Genomic DNA, 24802 nt, shown 5'->3' on the forward strand with positions numbered 1-24802 from the left:
CTACAGCCAATTCCTGGAGGGAATAGAGGTAGGTGGGTTTTCAGTTACCTGATTGAGGGTCGCAGGTAGAGAGGAGACAGAAGGTCATGGGAGAGAAGAGGAAGCCACCAGGAGAGGAGATGGACCGTGAACACATGGCCAGGAGACACAGCAAGTATTTGGGGTTTGCCATTGGGGAAGTAGTGAGTCCAGCAGTTAGAAAAATAGATTAGGGTTACCCCCCAATAATTATCAATGCCAAATAAAATAACCATCATCTGAGTCTCGTTTATTTGTAAGCTAGATGGAGATAAATTTAAATTGGTTCAATGATACTTTCCCTTCTGCAAAACGGGAGGGAGAATAAACTTACCTCTGAGGCTGCTGGTGATAATTGAGACAAGGGATACCTACCTACGACATGGTGGCCACAGTGCTGTCCAACCAAATAACTACAGTTATATATATAGCTACAGTTGTTACACTGTCATCCTCGTGTTTTAAATCTGTGCACAGGGAGAGGTGTGGCCATGCGCAAGTCAAAGCACACATGTGGAGGGCAGAAAATGACCTTGAGCATTCTTGCATGCCTTCCTCCTTGTTTGAGGAAAGGTTTCTCTTTGCTGTTCTCTGATTCAGGCACCGGAGTAGCTATATAGGACATTTCCAGGGATTCTCCTGTCTCTGCCTCCATCTCCTGCACCAAATCCTGTAGAAACACTAGGATGCTTACAGCATCTGTCTTTATTTGGGTCCTGCAGAATTTGAGCTCAGGTCCTTGTGTATGCGCAACAAGCGCTTCACCTACTGAGCCTTCTGCTTAGTCCTGTCATCATTATTAGAATTGACATGATTACTTCCAACAAAACAGGAAGGCCTATACTGAAACATGCACACCGAATCAGGGACCCCTTCTTCTCAGGAGAGACTGGAGATCACCTTTTCCCTGGCAAAGCCTCTTTGATATCCAGCTCAGCCTCAGAAAAGACCAGAGAACACCGTTCGACAGAACAGGGAACACAGCCAAGAGCAGGAGCAATGGGTCCTTAGGATCTTGGTTTCTGTCAATCACCAAAGCAGTTTGCTTGTTTAATGAAATTTCCAACTTGAAGGAAGCTCACTATCCCCTGCTTGACCCTGGCAAGTGTCTATGACCTCACTCCCTGGAGGACAAGAATCAATATACAAACCACTATGTAAAGTATTCAGACCTACTCTGTAAAGTATTCAGACACTGGCCAGAATGCCTGAAGCTCATTGGGTCAGAGACAGGAGAGCAGACCAGAGGGAATAAAAGGGATGCTTATTAATGTGCATGGCATGCTGGACCCCCAGGTGTGGCACAATGTACAGAGAAGGGGTGTCTCAGAAGAACAATGGCCCCCTAAATGGAAGAAAGCATCAAGGTGAGGCTACACATCACAAACCATCCTTCAAAGTCATCTCCTTAATTCTGACATATTGAAGGTCATATTGAAGGTCAGATCTCCACTTTGGATTTATCCAAGAGCCTCCCTCCCACGACCTCTCTTTTCTCAAGAGCACAAATAAAGATGACTTGTGTTGCTCTGCCCTAGCAAAGCCCATACTTTTTGAGGCTCAGAAACCCCACAGTTCTTAGTCTTTTAAATATCTTAGGAAGTGAAGTTTGCTCTTGGCAAGTGATGACAGGACCTTGTCAGGTGAGTGAAAGCTCTTGGTGCCCAGGGCACTCCTATTAATGTATCAGAGTAGCTAAACCCATGGAAATGCTTCTCTCCTCTGCCCTTTGTTTTCCTAACAACAAGAGTAGCAGTGGGATGCCTGCTTTATTTTTCTCTGAAGCCAGTTTGTTTATTGAACAAAGATGTAGGCTAGAGAATCCATAGGTATCATGAACAGAGAAATGAATGGAATTTTCATTGTTAACATCTTAGTGAAAAGCAGAAGCCTGAACTTGGGGTGGCACACAGACAATCCCAGCTCTCTGGATGCAAAGGCAGTTTGAGGATAACCTAGGCTAAATAATGAGGGGGGGGAGGGTCGCCACATCCAACTACACATCAGAGCCACTGGGCATCTTTTACAATACAAATACCTAGGGCTAGAGAGATGGCTCTGCCACACTTTATCACACAAGCGTGAGGATCTGTATCTGAGCCCCAGAGCTCATATGAAAAAACCAGGTATGGCAATATATGTTTGCAATCGCCGCCTAGCCTGGCCAGTAAGCTCTAGACCAAAGACTCCATCTTAAAACCAGGTTGCTCCTGAGGAGCAGCAGGTCCAGTTGGCCTTTGCCCTCCACATGCACACATGTGTACATGCATCCTCATACACATGAGCATAGATGTCCACACACACACACACACACACACACACACAAAGGAAATCAGCTGAATGACTGATACCTGTCCTTCCACATACCATCTGACTGTCTGCTGAGAACAGATCCTCCCCTTACTGAGCCTCATCTTCCTCATTCACTGTAGAGAAAGTCATGGGATTCCCCACAAAGACTGCATATAAGCTAGTTAATGTGAAGGGTCTACTAGCACATGCATCCCTGGGTTTTCTTAAGACCTCATTGACCAGGCCTGGAGGTGCATGCCAGCACTTGGGAGACTAGGGCGGGGGTAGAGATGAATTTGAGCCCAACTCAAGCTACATAGAAAGATCTATGAGAATAGGAAGGGGACTCATATGTGACTCTCAGGACAAGGGATTGCTTTTCAGACCTGCTGAAGAACATGGGGCTGGACTTGCGGTGGTGCACAGGAGAACTGGCAGTGTGAGGGCAGCCTAGGCTAAATAGTGGGCTGGGGAGAGGGGTTGCCACTACAGTTGTGTTTCTTGATTCCTCACATAGGAATCCTTCCTGCTTCTCCAATCACTAGAATCACAAGAGCTGGGCTGTTTTCTGAACAGTGAGGTTCGTGGCCTGTAGTTAGAGCTTTTGCTGCCTTTGAAGTGGGCTCCGACCGGTCTTGTCCAGTCTTATCTCTGTCTGCTTCCATTGGTCCTTTGTTATTGTTGTTATTGTTTCACTTGTGGTTTCATTTTTGGTCTTTTGGAGACAGCCTCGTGTATACCATGCTGTTATTGAACTTGAGTAGCTACAGGTGACCTTGAACTTCCTGATCCTCTTGCCTCTACCTCCCAAATGTTAGAGTTACAGGCATGAACCATCACATGCAGCTTCATATGTGGTGCTGGACTTTATCCTGGCAAGGGCTCTACCAACTATGTCACTAGCCCCTAAATTTGGGCGTTTGATACAGTCTCCCTGTGTAGCACATATATATATATATATATAGTTCACACTCCTAGCCATCCACCTCAGACCAGTAGTGATCCACCTGCCTCAGCCTCTCACATTCTGGGATCACACTTGGGCTGTCTCTCAACACTGCTTGACTGCACTGTGAGTTCTTGTCTTTGGGTCTTGAGGTTCACTACCCCCTGGGGCCCAAACACTTCCCACTTTCAAAGACCCGGGCTAGATGCCTGCAGGTTCCTATCCTGCCAGAGCTCTCCATTTCCTCCAGCACCCAGTAGCATTTGGTTCATTCTGATCTATGGTAGTCCATCTGCTGCTACTGACTCTTGGTCACAAGACCATTTACTCCTTCTTCACCATGGGATTCTATGAGCTAGCACTTATCCTAATTATTTCTGTCCTGGCCACTGCCCTTGATAATTCAATGTAATACCTTTCCTATTCTGTCATTGTTTATTTATGTATTCATTTCAATGTTTTATTGCGTGTATTAATTATACATAATAGTGGGTTTCACTATGACACTTTCACACATGTACATAATATATTTGGATCATATCCACCCCATTAGCCTCTCTTGCTTTCTGGGTTTTTGATAAAGACGGGGTCTCAACCTATCTGAAGGATGTCATAGGCACTTTTGGCATTATTAATTATCGACTCATTTGTCTGGGAAGTAGATGGGAAACTGTCAGTGCTGGGGTTTTTGACAGCCAGTCATGCTGTAAATTCACAGTGGCAGATGGGTGTGGTTAACAGCATATGGCTCGAAGTGCAAGTCAGTGTTTATGTATTTTTACAAATGACGCCTTTATATTTATGCATAAAGACGGGAAAGAATTCAAAATTAAGTTGCACATTTGGGGAGTTGCAGTAAGGGTTTTCAAAAAAAAGCAGTTAATTTGAGGCTAGAGGCACAGGCCTGGAGAAGCATTCGGGAGCCTTGAGTATTAGTTTCACCCTACCACCCCTTGGGAGTGACTTAGAAAATGGATTCCTTAGAATGGATCCCTCTCTTGAGTCTGTTTCCTCAACTGTGGAATGGGGGGGGGGGGAGACTTCGACTGAATGAACCAGCTGCTTGTTCTAAGTTCAATCCACAAGAAGTCCTTGAACACAAAGTCAGTGGCACTTGTAGATGTTTGGATGTGTGCACGGGGACCCTCAGAAGTGAAACAGTTTTCAGTGTTCGTGCCCCAGAAGGGCCACTTACGGGAGCCTAGACCCAAAGGACCAAATGTTCTGCTTTCTCCTTCCATCTGCCAGATGTACAGACTCTGGACTATCTTTGCAATAAGGAACACACCATCCCAAAGGTCGGGTCGTGGAGCTATAAATCAGTTTCTGCTGTTTGCGTTGCAGAAACTCATATAGGCTTTAATTCTCTTTGAAAGACCAGGGGTGGTTCACAAAGCTTGTTCTTAGGTGTTGGCCCACCCAATTGCCTGGGTTTCCAGATGGGGAAAAAAGAGCCCAGAAAGAGGAAGTTATTTCTCCAAGGCCATAAAGGACACTGGGGCAGAGCTAGGGGAAAAGGTAGGTTCTCTGGGTTTGGGGTTACCTCACTGTATCTACTGTACTGTGGGATTTACTGGGAACAACTGGGCAAGCTGGAAGTTCCATGGGTGGGACTAGGAGATCATCAGCCCTCCCAGGAAAGGAATGGATAACCTGGAGCTATCTGCAGTATCTCAGTCTCTGATCCCTCCTGGGGTCCACGGTCTGAACTGTAAGGGCATTCACAAATGTCTCATCCACCGTATACAATGAACCAGGGTAGAAAGGCTGCCAGGAACACAACTAGTGTCTCTAAATGTTAGTGAGCTTAGTAAAGATCAGTAGAGGTAGCACATGCTCTGTTTTTCTGTATTTAGATAAACAGGAATCAGGAAAAAAAATAACAGGCAGGGGTGGGGCTCTCTGTGAATAGTGACTGGAGTCCTCAGCTTCCCTGTGTGTACTGGAAGCTCAAAGCTGTTCTCCGGGCCCTCAAAAGGCACTAATTGTTATGGTCTGAACATCTGAATCTACTCCAAATTTCTATGTTGAATTCTAACTCCCATTGTAATAGGATTAGAGGTGGAACATTGGAGACATAAAAGTAAAATAAAGTCCTGAGGGTGGGGCCTCAGGCTGGAATCAAGGTCCTTATTAGAAAAAGGAAGGGAGGGGAGGGGAGGGTAGGGGAGGGGAGGGGAGAGGATGGGAGGGGAGGGGAGGGGACTGGGGAAGGGAGGAGAGAAGAGAAGAGAAGAGAAGAAGGGAGGAGAAGGATCCCATGTTCTACTCTTCGCCTTAGAAAAAGGCAAGACGTTGGTCTATGCAGAAAAGAACAAGCTGTTATCAAACACTGGACCAGCCAGCGCCTTGCTCCTGTACTTTCTCCCCCCTCCCCAGAATTGTGAAGGAAGAGTGTTGTTGAAACCTCCCCAGCTATGGTTTTGTTGTTATAGCATCTCGCGTTGACTACGACACTACCCTTGCCTGGCTTCTTCATGGTGGACGTGGACAGACAGAAGCCCAGACCTAGCATGTGACTTTTCCACAGCCACATACAGGACAGCCAAGACGTTCTTCTAAAGCATAGTCAGCTGCTTGGTCCCGGACTTATTCTTGGGATATAAAGTTCTTCACCTTTTGGATGCATCAAGAGAAAGCTACTCCATGAACCCTCCAGGATCCCAGGATAGAGGACTTGAGAGATTTCCTGTTTTTTAAAAAGCTGAAATCAAAGAGTGCTGTCATTTTCCTTAAATATATTCTTTTGAATAAAACATCTACTCTTGATGCCAGCAGCGAGCTTCGAAACATGTTCAAGATGACATGATTGATAATAAGAAGGCTTTTTCAAGCCCTTTCTAATCCTATCGTCCTGGCTAAAGAGTGCAACTCTCCAACATGATGTATGGACTAATAAGAAGGTGCACTTGAACTGAGGCTATTTGTTTATGCTTGCATGTTTGACAGATGAGTATTAACTACCGAGAAAAGGGTAAAGCCAATTAGTAAAAGCTGAATCATGTCCAGATGAAAGTATGATCAGAGATAGGCAGCAGTCCATCCACGGGTCCCTCCTCCCTCTGAGATGCTGTGGCCCAAGGAGTGGTGGCCTCTCCCTCCCTGGTACTTCTGGACTGCAATAGATGAGCTTGGATTCCACAACAGAGTCTGGGGTCCCTTGAGGAAGAATGTTTACTGTCCAAGTCCTTTGTATTGGATCTCCATGAAAATTGTGCTTCTGTGGTTGCTGTTTTCAGCTCTCCAATTGACCGAGCCCCCCAGCCTAAGGCAGGAGAAGGGTATAAAGAAGGCGAGCTCCAAGGAAGATTCTCATCTTTTCATTCTTGGAGAGGGGAACCTGCCACGGAAATGGAGGGATCAAATCCTCCCGTCCCACCTCCCTGCATCTTCTCAATCTCTGCTTGCTCTGCCTACAGTGTTTGCTCTCAGGAGCTAAATAAAGCTACAAACAAAAGAGCCACTTTATAAGCAAGTCACACATTCAAAAATCTTCACTGAGTACCTGCTATGTGCCAAACACCAGAAATAGGAAGTGGACACGGTTCCCTTTCAGGGAACTTTGAGACAGGAGCTCTCTGGGGACCTGAAGTGCGCTCACGCCCTCAGACTATGTCAGACCCTCCTCCTTCCAGGAGGAGATCTCCTTTCTAAAGCAGGGAAAGAGGCCTTGAGGGGGCTGATGGCAGCTTCCAAAATTAACAAGAGTTGAGTTTACGAGGCGCAGCGTGTGCTTGCAAATGTTGTGTTAAGCTTCTCAAAGTAGCGAATATGCAACCTGAGACTCCATTTGGAGGCTGTAAATTATTCTTTTCCCCAGCATCCTGAGCACCAATATGCTGCCTTGCCTTTTTAAAGAGATAATTGCTAATTTTTAATAATTTCTTGACAAACTGTTGGTTCTGAGTTAAAGTAGCTCTACCGCTATATACTTGAAGGCAGCAATGAATGCCATTTAAAGAACAAAAGAAAGGCTCCATCGTGCCTCTCCCTTCAGGCTGCATATTTAGCCAGTGGTCAGATCACCCTACATAACCTGACCCATATGCCATATACTATTACAAATCATTCCTTTTTCAAGGAAAAGGCCCTTCAACAGCCAAAAACATCAGTTTCACTTAAAAAATGTATTTTAGAATTTTCTGTCCTCTTGTTCCTTGTGCCGTGATTGTGTGCCTCACCAAGTAGACTAGTGGGCTTTCTATGAAACTTACCATTCCACTTTTTGAAGCCTCTAAGAAGAAATAGGTCCAACCTAAAGTCCTCCTAGTCAGTCTGAGACAGGAGAAACATTGGAAGCATTCATTTGTTTGAGTTGCAGAAGAAGCGGCTGCCTATGTGTGCATACACACGGGAGCCCTGTCAGGGCGTGGACAGGAACTCTGTTCTCATAACCACTATTCGTCCTTCACTAAATCACTGCCACTACACATGTTGGCTTGCCCATCTGGCTCCTGCTACCATCCTGAGATTGGGCAGCCTAAATAAACTGGGCAGTACCTCCAAGAACCCTTGGAATCTAGTCCCACATATGCAGTGAATGACATGAGCCATCACGAAGAGAATAGCAACATGTGGCTGTGTGGGGTACACTCTTCTTGGTTGTCAGATTGACTGGATTAAGAAATGCTTATGACAGGCCTGAAAAGATGGCTGAGTGGCGAAGCACACCACCAGCTGGTATTCTAGAAGACCGGGGTTCAATCCCCAGCTCCTACATATAAGTTTGCAGCCATCCCTCTCTAGTTCCAGAAGATCCACAAGCCTCTTCTGGCCTTTGCAAGCACCAGGCAAGCACAGACATTCATGCAGGCCAAACACTCCTAGACAGAAAATGCTTTTTTCAGAGAGAGCTTAATTAGTAAAGCATGCCTCTGAGGGAACTCTGATGGCTTTTCTAGGGAGTCAGTACAATCATCAGGGCTCTGCAGTATATACAATTCCTTAACGGGTTCATAATATGACAGCATCGTTGGGAGGTGATAAAAGGCTCGTGGGGTCTAGCTGGAGGAAAGTCATTGGGCAGGTGTCCCTGGGAACTAGCTCTTATACTGACTTCTTCCAACATCACCATTGTTGCTATTCCCTGTCTACCGTAAAGTAAAAAACAGCCTCTGATACAAGCATAGGACCAAGCAAGCTTAAACTAAAGAACATCCAGAAACCATGAAGCCGTGGTAAATCCTGCCTCTTTTAAGTTCTGTCAAAGACAGGAAACGTAACTAGTGCCATCACGAATGGGATGTGCAATCCGTTCTTTAAAAAACAAACAAACAAACAAACAAACACAGAATTCCATCTTCTTCCCAATGCACAAATAGAATGGCAAACTACTTTTTTCATGACCAAAGTATTAGCCTCTAATGAAATGCAGAGTTCGAGGGCTCAATCACAGCTCCTGGAATCCACCGTGAAGTCCCATGCAAACATCACTCTTCATTACTCTGCCGGACTTTCTTTGAGAGATCTCATTGTCATACGATTTGGACCAGAAGACCTGCGGAATAATATTAAAGCCATAAACTATGTCTGGAGGAACACATGCTGCAGGCACGGAAGACGAGTGCCTGAAAACTGATTATCATGCTCCAAATTTAGTGTCCCCATGTCTAAGTGCGACACACGATGTTAACCATCAAAGTGTTTAGGCATCTTTCATTCCTTGTCAGGAAAATAAAGTTGTCTCCTGTCATGTTGGACAGTCTGAGTATATATCTCATAGCAAAGACAACAAAAATATGTAATTTTATGAGTGCCCGTTCCCATCATTTCAGTCTGAAAGAACTTCAAATTTAAATTAATACACTTGTTCAGCATGTCGTTTTGGAAAACCACAGCTGAGCAGCGAGTGCAGAACAGTCCAGAATACTTTCAGCTTGTCTTACAATTTATTTTTTTTCCCAGTAAGACCAAAGGAGTGAAGAACAGTAGATACTTATCATTTTAAGTCCTGTCCTGTAGACTGAAGGGCCCTCTCTGCCATCACGGTGATTGTTAATCAGCTCCATAAATACAGATTATCTGGAAATATTTTTTTTTGTGTCCTGGAATTTGCAGAGATCTGGTAGGCCAAGCCAAGTGAATCTCCTAATTCTGGGCTTTCGGGGGTTACCTGTGTGACCCTAACTTTATAAGGAGCACATAGAGGACAATGAACCTGTTCTGCTACCAGTTTGCTCTGGCTCTGTGACTTTAAACAAGCCACCCCCATCTCTGAGCCCCCTTCTACCCTCTTCTCTGGAAAAAGAGCTATGGGGCTTGTGATTTCTAATGATCCTTCCTCCTCTCACTGTAGGTGAGCAGACAGACAGACCCCACAGAGCTCACAGAATCACAGAGTCAAAGACTCAGAGAGAGAAACCCCCAATGTTTTCTAAACACAGGCTAGAGAAGAAAGACAGAGCTATCCAACCATGTGTGTTACCTGAAAGCAAGCCAAAGTAGTTTATATACCATGTGTTCTGTGTAGACTCCAAGTCTCTGGAATGTATGGTTCGAAACCCTGGACCAAGCATGCAGTCCTAAAAAAACCAACATCAAGTGTTGGGGAGTGGGGAGCTGGGGAGCAATAGAAGTCTCTCCCAAGTGTCCTGTTCAAACCAGCAAGCACACCTGAGACTCCCTCGGGGAGGAGGGGCTAGGCAATTCCAGGAGTCAGAAGCTCTGAAGGCTTCTCAATGGCAACACTGCCAAAAAATGCTTCCAGAACATTCTCTCTACTCTGTGAGAACAGGTCCCTCTTACCCAGAGAGAGAGATCTGTATGTATATTTATGCTTCCAGTTGTTCCCAGTGTCAGGCTGAGGAACTGAACTGAAGAAAGAAGGCCACTTGCCAGGGTCAGGAAGCTGCTAGGCATCTGAGATAGGGTTCAAAATCAGGACTCCAAACTCTTGGATCCTAGATAAATTGAAGATTTATTAAGATGTTGTTCCAGTGTAGACCGACCTGGATCATTATAGAATGTTCCAGGGATCCTAAATACATGTGTAACCTGTGATCACTTGATCACTATGATAGGAAGTCGTACTGATGCAGTAAATATCCATCATGCCACCAAGAACCTTAAAAGTAGGGATTGAAAGACTAAGTATGGCCCAGGCTCATCATTGTTTTGTTTGGGGGTATTGGGGAGGAGCAGTGGTCAATCTCAGGAGTCTTCTATCTAATTTGCTTAGACAAGGTCTTACACTGAACCTGGATCTTGCCAAGTCAGCTAAAGCAGCTAGCCTGGGAACTCTAGGAATCCTTCTGTCTTCTCCCTCCCAGCCCTGGGGTTACTGGTAAACCCTAATACAATTTGGCTTTATCATGGATACTGGGTATCAGACTTAGGGTGCATGTTTGCACAGTATGCACTTTGCCAACTGAGTCTCATGCTCAGCCTATCTTTGAGGCACAGCTAGAGATGGAATAAGCCCCTTTCCCCAGAGGAATATAGTTCCTATCACAGGGTGTGATCAAAAAGGCCTTCCCCAAATGCCAGTGGGATGTCTGCCTCTGCCTGGGGTCTCTGACCTTTCAGTCTGCTCCACATTATTCCCCAGCCTCAGGCGTGACCCGTTCCCATGTGTACCCACTCTGCCTACCAGAATTTCCCAGTCCTCAATTATTGTTCCCTCAGCCAAATCAGCCATGTGCCCTTTCTACAGTGAGGGCTTTTGAACTGCTTTGTATAGACCATGTCATACACCTCCATCAGTCAGGCCTCCAGCAGGCTCAGAAACCCTTTCTCTACCTTCCCATGTCACCAATAATGTATCTTCCTCTTTCTGTATCTCTCTTTGGTGATTCTCCAGTAGCACTGACCCCCACCCCACCCCCATAGTGAGCATCATGTTACTTCCAAGTACAGCCTGTTGGATGGGTTAATATAACAGACACTGGATGACTTTCAGCACTCTTCAGCCAGACTGACCACCTTCCTGATACCCAGGAAAAGGGGGGATGGAGTGATTCATGTCCTATCCGGCTTGACCACCCTGGAAGCTCTAACCAGAAGGATGGAACTCTCCCCACTATGCCAAAAAGCTCTTGGTTGATAAGGACAAAGCACAGGGAAAAAAAACAAGGGAGGAATGGGTTACTTCGGCCCACTTTGAGAAGGACTTTGATTCATCATGTGAAGAAGGCATGGCAGTCTGTGGTCGTGGGAATACTCAGCAATGTGTGTTCATAACATGACGGGTCAGAAAACCAAACAGACCAGAATCAAGGACCAGGCTGTCACCGTGGGCCACTTCCACCAGCCAGGCTGTGTCTCCCAAAGACCCAGCAACCTTGGAAGCAGCGCCACAAATTGGAGAATTCATTCTCAAAATTTGAACCCATGAGAGACATTTCACATTCAAACCACACTGGTAACCAGGTCATGTTTGAAGCTAAAGCCATAAAGCTAGATGACCATATGACTTTATTTTAGTCTCAGAAAAAAAAAAAAAAAAAAACTCAGGAAGCTTATAGGCCCATCTGGGCTTGGATATCACAAAAGTCAGTGATGTTTTCAAAAGCAAATGGTTTCCAGATTCTCCAGGGCACAGAGAGGCTTACAGATATCTAACCATTGGAACCTCGTCCCTCATGAGACTAAGCTGCCTTCCTGCCCATCCCACTCCCACCTCTTGCCTCCCTCCAAGTCTCTGCTGCTACCAAACTGATGATAATCCTCTGGCCCTAGGCCTCAGGACCAGATGGCTAGGATTTCTCTAGGAGGATGCATTCCCCCTCCCTCCTCCAGGTGGGAATGTGAAGGCCTGGCTCTTGGTGAAGAACAACTTCAGGCTGAGGCCAACAGCCCATAATATAAATCAGAGAGATTTGTATGGAAAGCTTTCCAGTCCTCCCAAGACTGACTGACTCTGTTCACATGTCTTCTTCAGTCCAGTCATCCCATGGAAACCCATGTGTCTCACTCAGTAAAGTGCTTGTCACCCAGGCATGAAGACAGAAGCTCCACTCCTCAGTACCTACATCCAAGCTAGGTGTGTGTGGCAGCACATGCCTGCCATCCTAGTGCCGGGGAGACAGAGACAGGAGGGTATCTGGAGCCTACTGGACAGCTAGGCTTGCTGACACGTGAGCACCAAGTTCCGTCAGAGACTTTATCTCAGAAAGATAAGGTGGAGAAGGCTAGATTACACCCATATCCAATATGCCTGCCCACATGCACATGTGTAAATGAACACACACACACAGAGTGAACTCTAACACAATATAATCATGGTGGAAACTCATGACATATTGACTCATCAATAATTAAGACTATGCCATTTGAGAATTTCATTTAATTCTCCCAGTATGTATTGAGAAAAATGTGATAGGCCTGCCCTTGTGTCATGCATGGAGCCTGAGACCCAGAGATGAAAACACTGTCTCCTGACCAGATACCTTCTCTACATTACCAACAGTTACATCCTTTTGTCTCTCTACAGTACCAGAGGCAGGGCCTACAACTACCAGGAACTCAGTACATTCATGTTTAACTCAGCTCACTTTACTCTCAACCTACCAGTAAGACCAAGAAAAGATGACTCTCAGAGTTGGTGGTGATGTCATTGAGAGGGCAAAGGACAAGGCATTCTGACTAAGGAGCACTTTGGACATTCAATTAAGGCCCTGTGTGAACATTTGCATGTCTCAAGAATAGAGCCAGCAGTATGCCTTCTTGGACCTAGACACTGAGACGAACCTTAGCGATCACAGTAAGCAGCCAAGTGGCAGAAGAATGTTTTGAACCACAGCTGTCTGAAATAAAAACCCCTCTGTCACCTCCTACAGGAAGTGAGAGCTAGTGGCCATCACTCTTCCCTCGGCCAGGTCTCTTCCATCCCATGTCACAGTTCTGATGTTAGTCACTGCCATCTTGCCACCCAGCTGCTCTAAAACCGTGCTATTTTGATACCAGAAAACATCTATCTGTAACTTACACCTTACCACCGTAAATGAGTGTGAGCCAAAACATCAACTCAGTCCAGGATTCTGGAGCTTCCCATCTTCCTCCTAGGATCCTTGAAGCACAGAAGGTGTCCAAGGATGGTCCTTCACGGCAAAGCCCACACAGGAAGCCTGCTGGGGGATTTGGCGGAAGCACAAAGGGACATTTTTCAGGAGGACTGTCTCCAAGAAAGGCAATTGTAAATCCTCATGAACCTCATTGGGACGTCACTTGGAATTTCATGCAGCAGGAAACATGCCTGGCTCACACATTGCAGAGAGACACATTAGGGCTGGGGGTGCGCATGCAAAGGAGCACTGATCTCCCTGAGAAAATGCACAGCTGCAGCCTGGCCCCAGATCTGTGCAATCATCCCAAGACACCCCAGGTCTTCCAGCCATAGGAAGAAAGCAGAGGACCTGTGAGCACTAATGGCTTCCTGTGCAAGGGATCATGAACTCCTCTGCCTCTCGTCTCCCTACTCACCTGCCAAAGCAGATGGCCATATGTCACCACCCGTGGTCTTGCCACCCAAGGTTGCCCTATGAGTGCCAGTCAGGATTGGATAATTCTGAGGCTACAAGAGCTGACCATCACTCTTAGCAGCTTGCCCCACAGTACACTCAGCTAGGGATTCTACCATTCAGAGGGAAGGCAACAAATGTGTCTGTGGTCCTGAGAGCAACAGCCCAGAGAAACACACTTCCCACATTTAACCAGCCCCAGGAAGATCAGAGTTCAAGCCAGTGGCTTCAACGGGCCAGAAAGATCCAGTCATCAACTTGCCCTGAGACTGCAGGAAAGAGTTGGTGAGCAGCTAAGAGACTGTCCCACTGTCCCAGCAAAAGCAAGAGACTGGTAGAGAATACTCAACGAACACAAAGCCAAGCATGATGACAGAGGCATGCCTGTAACCAATACTTAGGAGGCTGAGGCAGGAGGACTGCTGAGCAATCATTGGCATACTGAATGAGGCTATGTTCAAAGAGAGGAAGGGAAGAAAGGAATAAAGGGGGGAAGTAAGCTAGGGATGGAAAAAGGAGGGAAGAAAGAGAAAATGAAAAGGGAAAGGTAGAGGGGGACAAACAGAAGCTAAGAGCATGCAGGGTATGGCCAAGTTCTTTATGTCTGTTGCTTTATCTATGTGACAAGATAGATGCTACTGAAGGTAGATTTTACAGATGAAAAATTAAACCATCTGAATTCAGAGTACGTGTATAAGGTCAGACAGTCAGTAAGAGATGGATCTGGGGCTCAAATCCAGGATTCCTAGGTTCCCAGAACCATGAGTTTAATTACTTGAATTGTGTGTGTGTGTGTGTGTATGTGTGTGTGTGTGTGTGTGTGTGTGTGTGTGTGTGTTTGTGTGTGTGTATGTATGTATGTACATGGGTATAGATATGGGTACAGGTATGGGTATAGGTACAGGTACAGGTATAGGTAGGTATAGGTATACACACCCATATACAGAATTTTTCTTCATTGTTTGAGACACGGTCTCCCTATCCCAGGCTAACCTTGAACTCTCAATCATGCTGAAGCATCCCTCCCCAATGCTGGAATTAAAGAAATAAGCTGTTTCCACATATATCTTAGGAACATCGAAAATGGCCAGATGGTAATGACAGTGACCCTAAGAAAAAAGTCACAGGCATTGGCTTCTTGCCTTGCCATGGAGCTCCAGCAGACGTAAGACAGTGGCTTCCAGAAAAACAGGATCAGCTCTGCCCACCAAGTGGTGGCTGTGAGGTATGATGCCAGCCAGGTGTGAGGTATTAGTGGACCTCATTCTCAAATGCACCCAGCAAGCGGGTCTTACTCTGCCTGTTTTTGCGGCTCAACGACTTGAGGTTCACAAGTGATTCAAGCACACTTTCGAACTCAGGACCTGTTGGCCTTAATGTAAGGAAAACGCTTACAAGTAGAGGGCAGCGGGATGTTTTAGCTGAGTCCCCGTGCCCAGATGGATCAGCCCTTCTCTTTCCCAGAGCTACAGTGTGTGGCCTATGATAACAAATTAAAGAAAGCCTAGTGGAGGCTTTGTCCCCTTAGGGAAGACATCTCTGCCCCTAGACTGTCCTCTTGAGAAGACAAAATTCTAAATTATTATCAAGCCAAATGACCTGATGGAAACAGAGAGCTTGGGGGCTGAGGATAAATACTATGCCTACCACCTGGAAGCTGTGTGACATTAGGTGACTTGCTTAACCCCTCTGAGGCCTGGTTTCCACAAAATGACAGAGTTGGACTGGATCTTGCTGGGTGTTCACCTCTGGCCATGTTCTCAGAACCAATAGTGTGCTGTTGAACTCAGGCAAAGTCCCTAGATGGAAAAAACGGTGAGAGAAGGGGTGAAATTCCAGGAAGACAGAGGACAGTTAAAGGCTGTAAGAAATGGGGCACACCTCTGACCCCAGCTCTTGGGAGTAGACAGGAGGTTCAATTCAAGGTTGCCATTAGACTTTGTCTCAAAAACAAAAGGCCAACTCCCTGCCCCCAAAAAGAGTGACAAGGGACAGCTGCCTGTTAGGACAGTGCCTACTCCTGTGATTCACTCTTCTACCCATCGAAAGAGCTTTCATTATCCCAAGATAAGGCAGCCATCAAGGCAAGCCATAAAGGCGAGGCTAATCTCCAGGCCTGCAATGGCCACCATCTACCTAACAGAAGCAACCTAAGGTAAAAAGGATTTCTCTTGGCTCACAGTTTCAGGGAACTCTAGTCCTCTGAGCCAGACAAGATGTGGAAGCAGCAGGGGCCTCAACCCAGGTAGGTAGGACTGTGAGACAGCAGGTGACATTGCATCAGTCCAGTCAGGACATAGAGAGAGAGCACATGATGGGATGGAGCTGAGGAAAATATACCCCTAGGGTGCCATCATGGTCAGCTGCACCTCCAGCAAGGCTCCCACCACTTCCTACCTCCTAAAAGTTCTACAACCTCCCAAAACAGTGTCACCAGCCAGGGACCAAGTACTGAAACATGTGAATGTGAGGAGTTTTTTCACATTCAGATTACCAGCAGAGCATGTGAGTTGCCTGTGTTTGGTGTATGAGTGCATACACTAGAGGGATTAACAGCAGAGCCCCAGCGTGATATTTGTGAATGATGGTCAAGTCTTCTTTTCAGTTCTGCCTGATTGTCATCAAAACTACCATAAACATCTGACAGATCCACAAATACAGAAAATGCACAAAAGGGAATGGAACATCCATGACTTAGTTAGGGTCTCAGTGCTGTGAAGAGGCACCATGACCAAGGCAACTCTTATAAGGACAAACATTTAATTGGGGCTGGCTTACAGTTTCAGTTTCAGTATCATTATGATGGCATGCAGGTAGACATGGTGCTGGAATAGGAGCTTCTACATCTTTATCTGCAGGCAGCAAAAAGAGACGGAGTACAGCACTTAGCTTAGATTGAACATATATAACCTCAAAGCCTGCCTCCACAGTGATAGACTTCCTCCAACAAGGCCACACCTCCTAATAGTGCCACTCCTTATGGGCCAAGCATTCAAACATATGAGTCTGTGTGTGTCATACCTATTCAAATCACCATAATCCCCTTCCTACCCATTCTACCTCAAATTGAGGTGGCCTTTAACCAGCTCCTGAGGCAGGAGGATTGTGAGTTCAAGGCTGGTCCTAGAAACTTAATGAGACCTTGTCACAAAATGAAAGAGTGGGAAAAAAGGCTGGTGGCTGAGGAAAGCCCTTGCCCAGTATGTGTGAGGACCTAGGTTCAATCCCCAGTTCTGCAAGATCTATTCATATAGAACACTCACTTCAGCATTTGTACAAATTTTATAGCACCTTTTAACATAAACAGTTGTCTTTCGTTTGTTCTAACTGTGCCAAAGTACTATCCAGCACCAAGGCTGGCCAGCGACTACCCGTTAGGAGTATAGGAGGAGCAGTGACTACCCCACTGAGAGAATAAGAGGAGCAGTGAGTGATGCATTGGGTGGATATAGGGGAGACCATTCTGGGTATTACTGAGCACTTTAACTTTGATAATGAACTAGTGTGGAGCTTGTTCTGTTTCCATGTTTCAGATTCTTTAGCACCAGGCTGTATTTTTTGTTGTAGAAATCGGGAGGTAGTGACCTTTAGAGTCGAGATGACAGATTGCAAACAGAATCTGGGAGGACATTCTACCCCTTTGTGTCCAGGTGGGAAAAGTAGCTGGGAAAGACCTTTTCTTGCCCTGCAGAGCTGAACCCTCAACAGCAAGGTACTTCTGACCTCATAAGTTGCTCTGAGATTATCCCTTTGTTTGCTTCTAGTGAACACACAGTCTGCTGACGCTGACAGATGGCCTTCTCTAACAATGGGGTGGTAAGGGTGAGAAACTAGTTGGCTATGTAGAGACTCCGGGTGGGGGCTCATTAGCATCAAGGGCTGGACTTGCAATCCTGTGACTTCCAGCTTCTGATTTCCCCCAATACACAGCCAAGTCCTTGGGCCCTGAGGGGAGGGTTCAGGGTTGGGGGTGCTCCTCCAGTAGTATGACTCCTCCAGTAGCCATACCAAAACCCAGTACATGACTGCTTCTCCTTGGGTATGTCTGGGAACTTTAGGTCACGTGGTAACAGCTAGAATTTACAGATGGTGTCTGGGCCTCTGAAATGGAATCTTGGAAGGGATGACTAGCAACCTGTTAGGGAGAGAAGGTCAAAGGGAGTACTTTGGTCTGTCGAAGTAATAGAGGCCTGTGAGTGGATCCATTCTGGGCAGAGGAGACAGGAAGTAGGACTCAGGGGTAGAGAAAACTTAGGTAGAATGAGCTAAGAGAGCACATGTCGAGCAGGAGAGGTTATAGAAAAAGAGGAAATCCATACAGCGGAGCAAAGCACCTGACCATGGAGGTACATAGTACAGTAAGACCACCCGGGACCACCCAAAGAGAGGCACTCAGTGTTCCATGTTCACAAATGTTTCCAGAACCGTTGGTCACTTGATATCAAACAAAGGAGGAACATTTACAGCATAGTAATTAGCAAACACTGGGAATTAGAACTCAGATTCTTTTTGTAACAAACTTGCCAGCATAGAGTACAGGAGTCAACACTATTATTACCAGACACCATTAAAAGAGTCAGAGCCTGACAAATACAGAGGCAAATGCTTGCAGCCAACCATTGGACTGAGCGTGGGTCTCCAATGGAGGAGTTAGAGAAAGGACTGAAGGGGTCTCCAACAGAGAAATTAGAGAAAGGACTGAAGGAGCTGAAAGAGTTTGCAACCCCATAGAAAGAACAACAATATCAACCAACCAGGCCCCCAGAACTCCCAGGGACTAAGCCACCAACCAAGGAGTACACATGGCTCCAGCTGCATATATAGCAGAGGATGACCTTGTCAGGCATCAACGGGAGGAGAGGTCCTTGGTTCTATGAAGGTTCGATAGATGCCCCAGTGTAGGGGAATCAAGGGCAGGGAGGCAGGAGTGAGTGGGTGGGTGGAAGAACACCCTTATAGAAGCAGGAAGAGGGAGGATGGAATAGGGATTTTCAGGGAAGGGGGAAACCAAGAAAGGGGATAACATTTGAAATGTAAATAAAGAAAATACTTTGAAAGCAGTCACTCTGAGGCTAGTATGGAGAAGCAGAGGTACAGCAAGAAAGTCACCATCAGTCACCATCCAATCAAGGACTGAGGGCTGAGAGTAACATGAATGGGAGCAGAAGAGGCTCCACCCAGCTCACAGGTGGACTGAGGACTTGGTGACTGGTGGAATTATCGGTTGCTTTTCTTCTTGCTCTCTTAAAATACCTTACCAGAACAACTTAAGGAGGAAGGGTCTTCCTTCGACTCAGTTTGAGAGTTGGGTCCATCAAGGCAGCAGAGTCGCTGTGGGAGGAACCTGATGCATCTGATCGCGTTGTCCCCCACACTCAGGAGGCAGACGTAGATGAATGCTGGTGCCCAGCTCGCCTTCTTCTTTTTATTCAGTCTAAATCATAGCAGATGGAAGAGTGCCTGTCACACTGACAGTGTGCCTTCCCACCGCCATTAACCCAATACGGACACTGCCTCAAGGATGCACCCAAATCTCCTAGGTGATTCAAGATCCCCTCAAGTTGACATTCAGTATTAACATTTAGGGACCAGTGATGCAGGAGCATAGCAGAGGGAGAGAGGAGCAGCCCAGGCCAATGAGTTTGAGGCAGTTGAGACAAATGTCAGGCTCTGTCACTTGATCTCCCTCCTCAAGAGAGAAAGACTTGTGGGGGTGACTCTAGAAAACCTGACGGTCAACTGGCCCAGAGAAAGGAGAGGTCTACAGCCCTGGTTCAGAAAGAGCAATTCTTCCCTCCTTTTCCACCCTCTTCCCTTCTGCTATGTTCTAAACTGTCCCTAGGAGTTACATGGTGGCAAATCAGCTCCAAAATTCACAGGTTAATGGTATTTGGAGGTGGATCCTTTGAAGAGAATTAATGTAGATTGGGGGCATGAGTGTTGAGATTAGAAGAGGGAGAGACCTGGCCTGATGTGCCCTTGACCTCTCCCTTCCCGATGCCCAGCATCATGGGAGCCCTGAGAAGAGGGGACACCCTCACCTGATGCCTTAACTTTGTACTTCTTTGTCTCTAGAACTGTGAAAGTTTTATTTCCCTTATAAATTATCCAGTCAGTAATACACTGCTTAAGCAACAAACAACAAGGGCCATTGTACATGCTTGCAGTACACGCATGAGGAACAAGAGTCTATCCTCAGCACCATGACAAAAGCTAGGCATAGATAGCATCATGCACATGAAATCTCCGCACTGAGATGGAGACAGAGGAGTGGTGCTTGCTTGCTCCCTGGCCAGTCTGGCTTAAACTTGGGATTTCCAGGTCCAATAAGAGCCCCTGGACTTGCACAGAACTACACATACCTTCCTACACATTTGTGCAAACATGTGAATTAGTACACACAGAGATAGACACTGAAACAGACACACACACACAGAAACACCTTCTCCCTTTCCTTTGTTCTACACGCCCCCCACCCCTTTGCAAAGTCCTCCTAAGTCTCAGGTATAAATATTCATGTGGTCCAGCCAGCATCAGACAGCTGTCTCAGCACTGCTGGTACACCTACCATCAGCATCTATGCTTGGAGCCCTGAGCTCCTTAGACACTGATGATGCTCAAGGCTGTGATCAGCGCCAGCCACTCCATCTTTGTCACAAAGATCCCTCAGCTACTCCTCTCTCCAAGCTGTCTGCTCTGGAGCATAAACTTGGGGAAAGCTGAGGGCATGGAAATGGGCGTGCTGAAGAGAAAGAGCACCGGAATCTAAGTCAGACTGACCAATACCTGTGCCCAGATTTCTCCAAACCTCTGATGTCTGCCTCTGCTGAACATGGAGCTGTACACACCAATGCAGATGTCTGTTTGAGAATGGAATGAGGTATTCAGGGGGACGGTCCAAAAGCAGATCCCATCTACACACACAGAATCCATACCTCAGTAGCTGGTAAGGAGAAAAAAAGAAAGTTCTAGAGACAAACAGGTACCAGCTCTTTTTTTTTTTTTTTTTTTTTTTTTTTTTTTTTTTTTTTGTAGCTCTGTGCTCTGTGCCATTTAGCTACCTCTCTGACTGTGCTGGTTTATGGCTACCATCTTTGGCTAGGTCTGTCCCGTGAGACCACCTACTACTCCTTGGAGAATTTTAGCCAATCCAAGCTACATACAAAAGTGCTTTCAGAATCTGTCAACACTAAACAAAGACAAGGAAGTGTTTGCTTGTCTGCCTGCCTGCCTGCCTGCCTGCCTGCCTGCCTGCCTGCTTGCTTGCTTGCTTATTTTAAATCAGTTAAGCACCTTGACTCAGGGAGGAGTCTGTCAAATGCAGAAGATGCTAATTTCCACCTTTCAACCCAGCTAACCAGTGTGGGTTCCTGAACACCAGACTGCTGGCTTCATGCTGTGCCAGTATAAGGAAGCCTTAGGTACAAGAAACAAGAGACTCCAGGATTCCAGGACAGAGAGCACTGGCTCTAAAGGACTGTCCCTGGTGAGTCCCAGTGGTTTGCCCACAGGAGGTCAGCAAAATCCAGATCTGAAGCTCTGAAACACAACTCTTAGCAATGGGTCTCTAGGCTGGCATGGAGCTCTGGGTAGAAGAAACAGTGAAGGTGTTCTGGCTTTCAGTCATGAGATGAGCGGTGAGTGTCAATGAATACCGGGGAAATGGTTTCAGAAGCCTGAGAGGGTTGAGGTATGGACCAATGTAGAGGATCCAAAAACACAATCTCCAAGGGACCCCTGGGAGATTTAGAGTATGTCATCTGTATCACAGGTCCCTGGAAAGTGGATATTTGTTCTCCACTCCTGCCAGTCACTGACAGAGAGTGGCTCCAAGGGGTCTCCCACCCTTGCTCAGCTGTCCTAACACACAGGCAGGTTCATATTCTGCAAAGGGCAGAGCAAGACCTCAGACAAAAGCACGGGGTCCTGAGAGAATTGAAGCCGTTTGAAAGATGGGAATTGTAAGTCAATCCCTTGCCTACCTTGAAGAGAGGCTGAGGATTGGAGCAGACAAACCAATAGTTCGGAGAATAAGTAGTCATTTGCCCCAGGATGGAGAGAAGCAAAAGAGAGCAAGTTCAAGACTGCAGACAGCTTTGCAGAAGGCAGTAAAGGGTTTGGATGCTATTCTCGAGTAGTTGGGAGCCCTGGGGAAAACCCAAGGGCAGGACAGAAGCACAGTAAGGTTTGTGGCTTATACAGACCAAGCAAAAGAGGATACAACCAGGAAGACTGGAGTCAGAGAGGGAGGATTGGGAGGCTATATCCAAAGACAAGGAAACGCTGCCAACACACTCCACTACACACCTGAATAAATGCCCCTTGTCTTCATGTTCCTCCAGCCTGGCTGAAGGCCTCTAACTTGGCCCCTACTCTTACGTCATGAAGCCCATCTCAGCAGCCTGGGATAATCTGTGTCCATCAAAGAAGAGTCTTCCTCCTGTGCCCTGCCTCACTTTCCCAGCCCAGAATCCAGCAGCACAGCTCTTCACTGGCCCCCATCCCTCCCCGGCCTCAAGCCTGGTCCTGTACACCCACTCCCAAGGAGCTGGGGGCTCCATGAGTCTTTCTAGTCATGATAGTCATGTGGTTCTTCCTCACTCTTGTTCTGCCCCTGGGCTCACACTAACCCCTGGCCCACAGCTCCAGGCCATCTGTACTGCAGGCCAGTGTCCAAACACTTCAGCTCTGTTCTTTCTCAGGACCAAGATCCAAAGCAGTGGGGGCAGCCCCATTACAAAAGGACAGGACGCACAGAGTGGAGTGGTGTGCACTGTTCCAAGAGCCGAGAGTGTCAACATGGTTTTCACTCAATCTGGGGTTTCTCACAAAACTCTAATGCTAAAGAGCCCACACTACAAACAGCAGCTAGCTTTCCTTTAGGGGACCAGCAAATTGGTGTAGGCCTCTCCCAGGAGCCAGGTGCTGTTTTCCCTTAGGAAACAAAGAAAGCAATTGGCCTGGCCAAGAGACCAGCCCTCAGAAGGACAACCCTGCCTCCTGCCCCCCAAACCCAGCCTGGACAGTCAGCCCATGGCCTCTGGATCTGTCCATAGCCCCTCCCCTCATCTCTGCACCTTAGACAGAGAGACCCAACCCATATCCTTCCCGCACATCCCAGAGCCCACTCCCACCCCTTGCTGGAGAAGCTGCCTGGCCCTGCCTTTTCTTCTTCGTCATCATAAAACTCCTGCCTTTATTTTTATTCTTTAATAAGGTTACTGCAGGACCGAGGGAGGTAGAATCTAGCCCAAGGCTGCATCTGCCCTTCATTTAAAACTACCCGGACTCCCACAAGGCTGGAAAGCAAGTCTCTGCGCTCCTCGTTTATAGTCTTCCTTAGATCCAAATCCAGAGCTATTTTTTCCAACAGATAATGGCAGCCTGGAGCCCATTTGCCTCCAGAAAGGGTCCCTCTTGCATAAAAAGCAAAACTCACCTGCAGCCTGCTAGACACCCCCACTCCTCCCACCCTACCCCAGGATCTCCTGACTGCACACCCGAAACTGACCCAGACCTTTGAAGAAACCTTTTTTCTCTTCCTGGAAGCATCTGGAATCCTGCCCCTGCTCCAAATTCCTTCTTCATCCACAGTTCCAAATCATCAGATTGACATGCAGTTTTGGATTCCAGAACGTGTCTTTTTTTTTGTTTCCCACTAAAAGCATGTGGTGGGGAGAGTTTATTGGTATTGTTGGTTACACTGGGTTGTTTGACTAAGAACATTTGAACAGAGGCAGGCAGTGTAGGTGTGTTGGGGAGCCCTGTCATTACAGAGAAACGGAAAAACAAAGGGAGAACCTCCCTGCTCAGCCCCTTATAAGGAGAACCTCTCCTAAGCCAACAGACTTCTGTTGTCCTTAATTCATCAGGCTGGGCCCAGACCCCCAAGGCCAGGCCTGTCTGCCTGAGAGGCAGAGCTAAAAACAGCTTCAGCCTCAGAGAGGGGCCAGCTCCCGTGTCTAATTGTTCTGCTCTCTTCAAGTCCTCCCTGTGTGTGCTCCCTCTGCAGGCAGCTTGGAGAGTGAAGACTCACTTTGATTTGGAGCTGGGGAGGAAAAGAAGGCTCTTTTGCAGGTGTGTAGTCAGAATCGCCCAGGCAACAGAGGGGAAGAAAATGCCTCTCGGCAGGCTGCTAGCACAGGTGTGCCTCCATTTTCCTGGGCACACACAGAGCTCGAGAGGAGTTGGGGTGTGCGGGGGAGGGACACAGACTTGTGAAGAAGTTTTGTGGCAAAGCAGAATGGGGTGCTTTTAATCCATCCCAGGACCAGGGAGCCTCGTAGCTGTGATCTCTTATCGGAAAAAAAAAAAAAAAAACTACAAATGGTGGATGGCTTAGCTTGACCCTTGTGTATATATTATTACCTGAGCCAGGATGGGAGCGAGGGAGGGAGAAAGGAAGTCGTGCCCATTTGGCTGAATGTTGCAAAGACATTCATTCATTTCTGCATTCCTTCAGCCTGCATTTATTATTGATAATAATAGCTACCATTTAGTGGCTGTTGCAGTAGAGCAGGTGCTTGCTAAGCACTTTAACTTACGGTACACAGCTCAGGTCTCACGGCTTCCCTGTGAGACAGACCTTATCATCTGCATTTTATTGATTTAAAAAAAAAAGAAATACAAAACTTTCTCATCAAGAGACAGACAGTTGCCCACAAAGCCCATCGCTTGTTAAGTGCAAGGATTCAGAGCCAGACCTAACCTCTTCCAAAGTTCTTACCTGCCAGGGCTTCCTCATCCCCTGTACAGGTCTCCATGCCTGGCCTTGGGCTGAGTGTTAGAATAAACCTTTGGTGCACAAGGTGTTTTTGAAACGACATCTTAAAGGTCCACCTAGAGGTTTTGCCATGAGAGGCAACAAAAAATGCTGGGTTCCACTCTGACTCTGTGTAGCAAGATGCCTGCTAGGCAGGATAAGCTTTCCCACCGAGACATGGAATACACTATTAGCAAAGATGACCCAGTTCTCCGGTCTACTGATAGCTGTATTACCTCCATCTCTTTGGTGTTTGCAGGGGGAGGCTTTCTTCCCCACTCCTGGATTCAACCCACTCTTGTGACTTGGTTTAGACATCAGAATGCA

This window comes from Mus musculus, chromosome 8 (assembly GCF_000001635.26).
Source record: "Mus musculus strain C57BL/6J chromosome 8, GRCm38.p6 C57BL/6J".
NCBI lineage: Eukaryota > Metazoa > Chordata > Mammalia > Rodentia > Muridae > Mus > Mus musculus.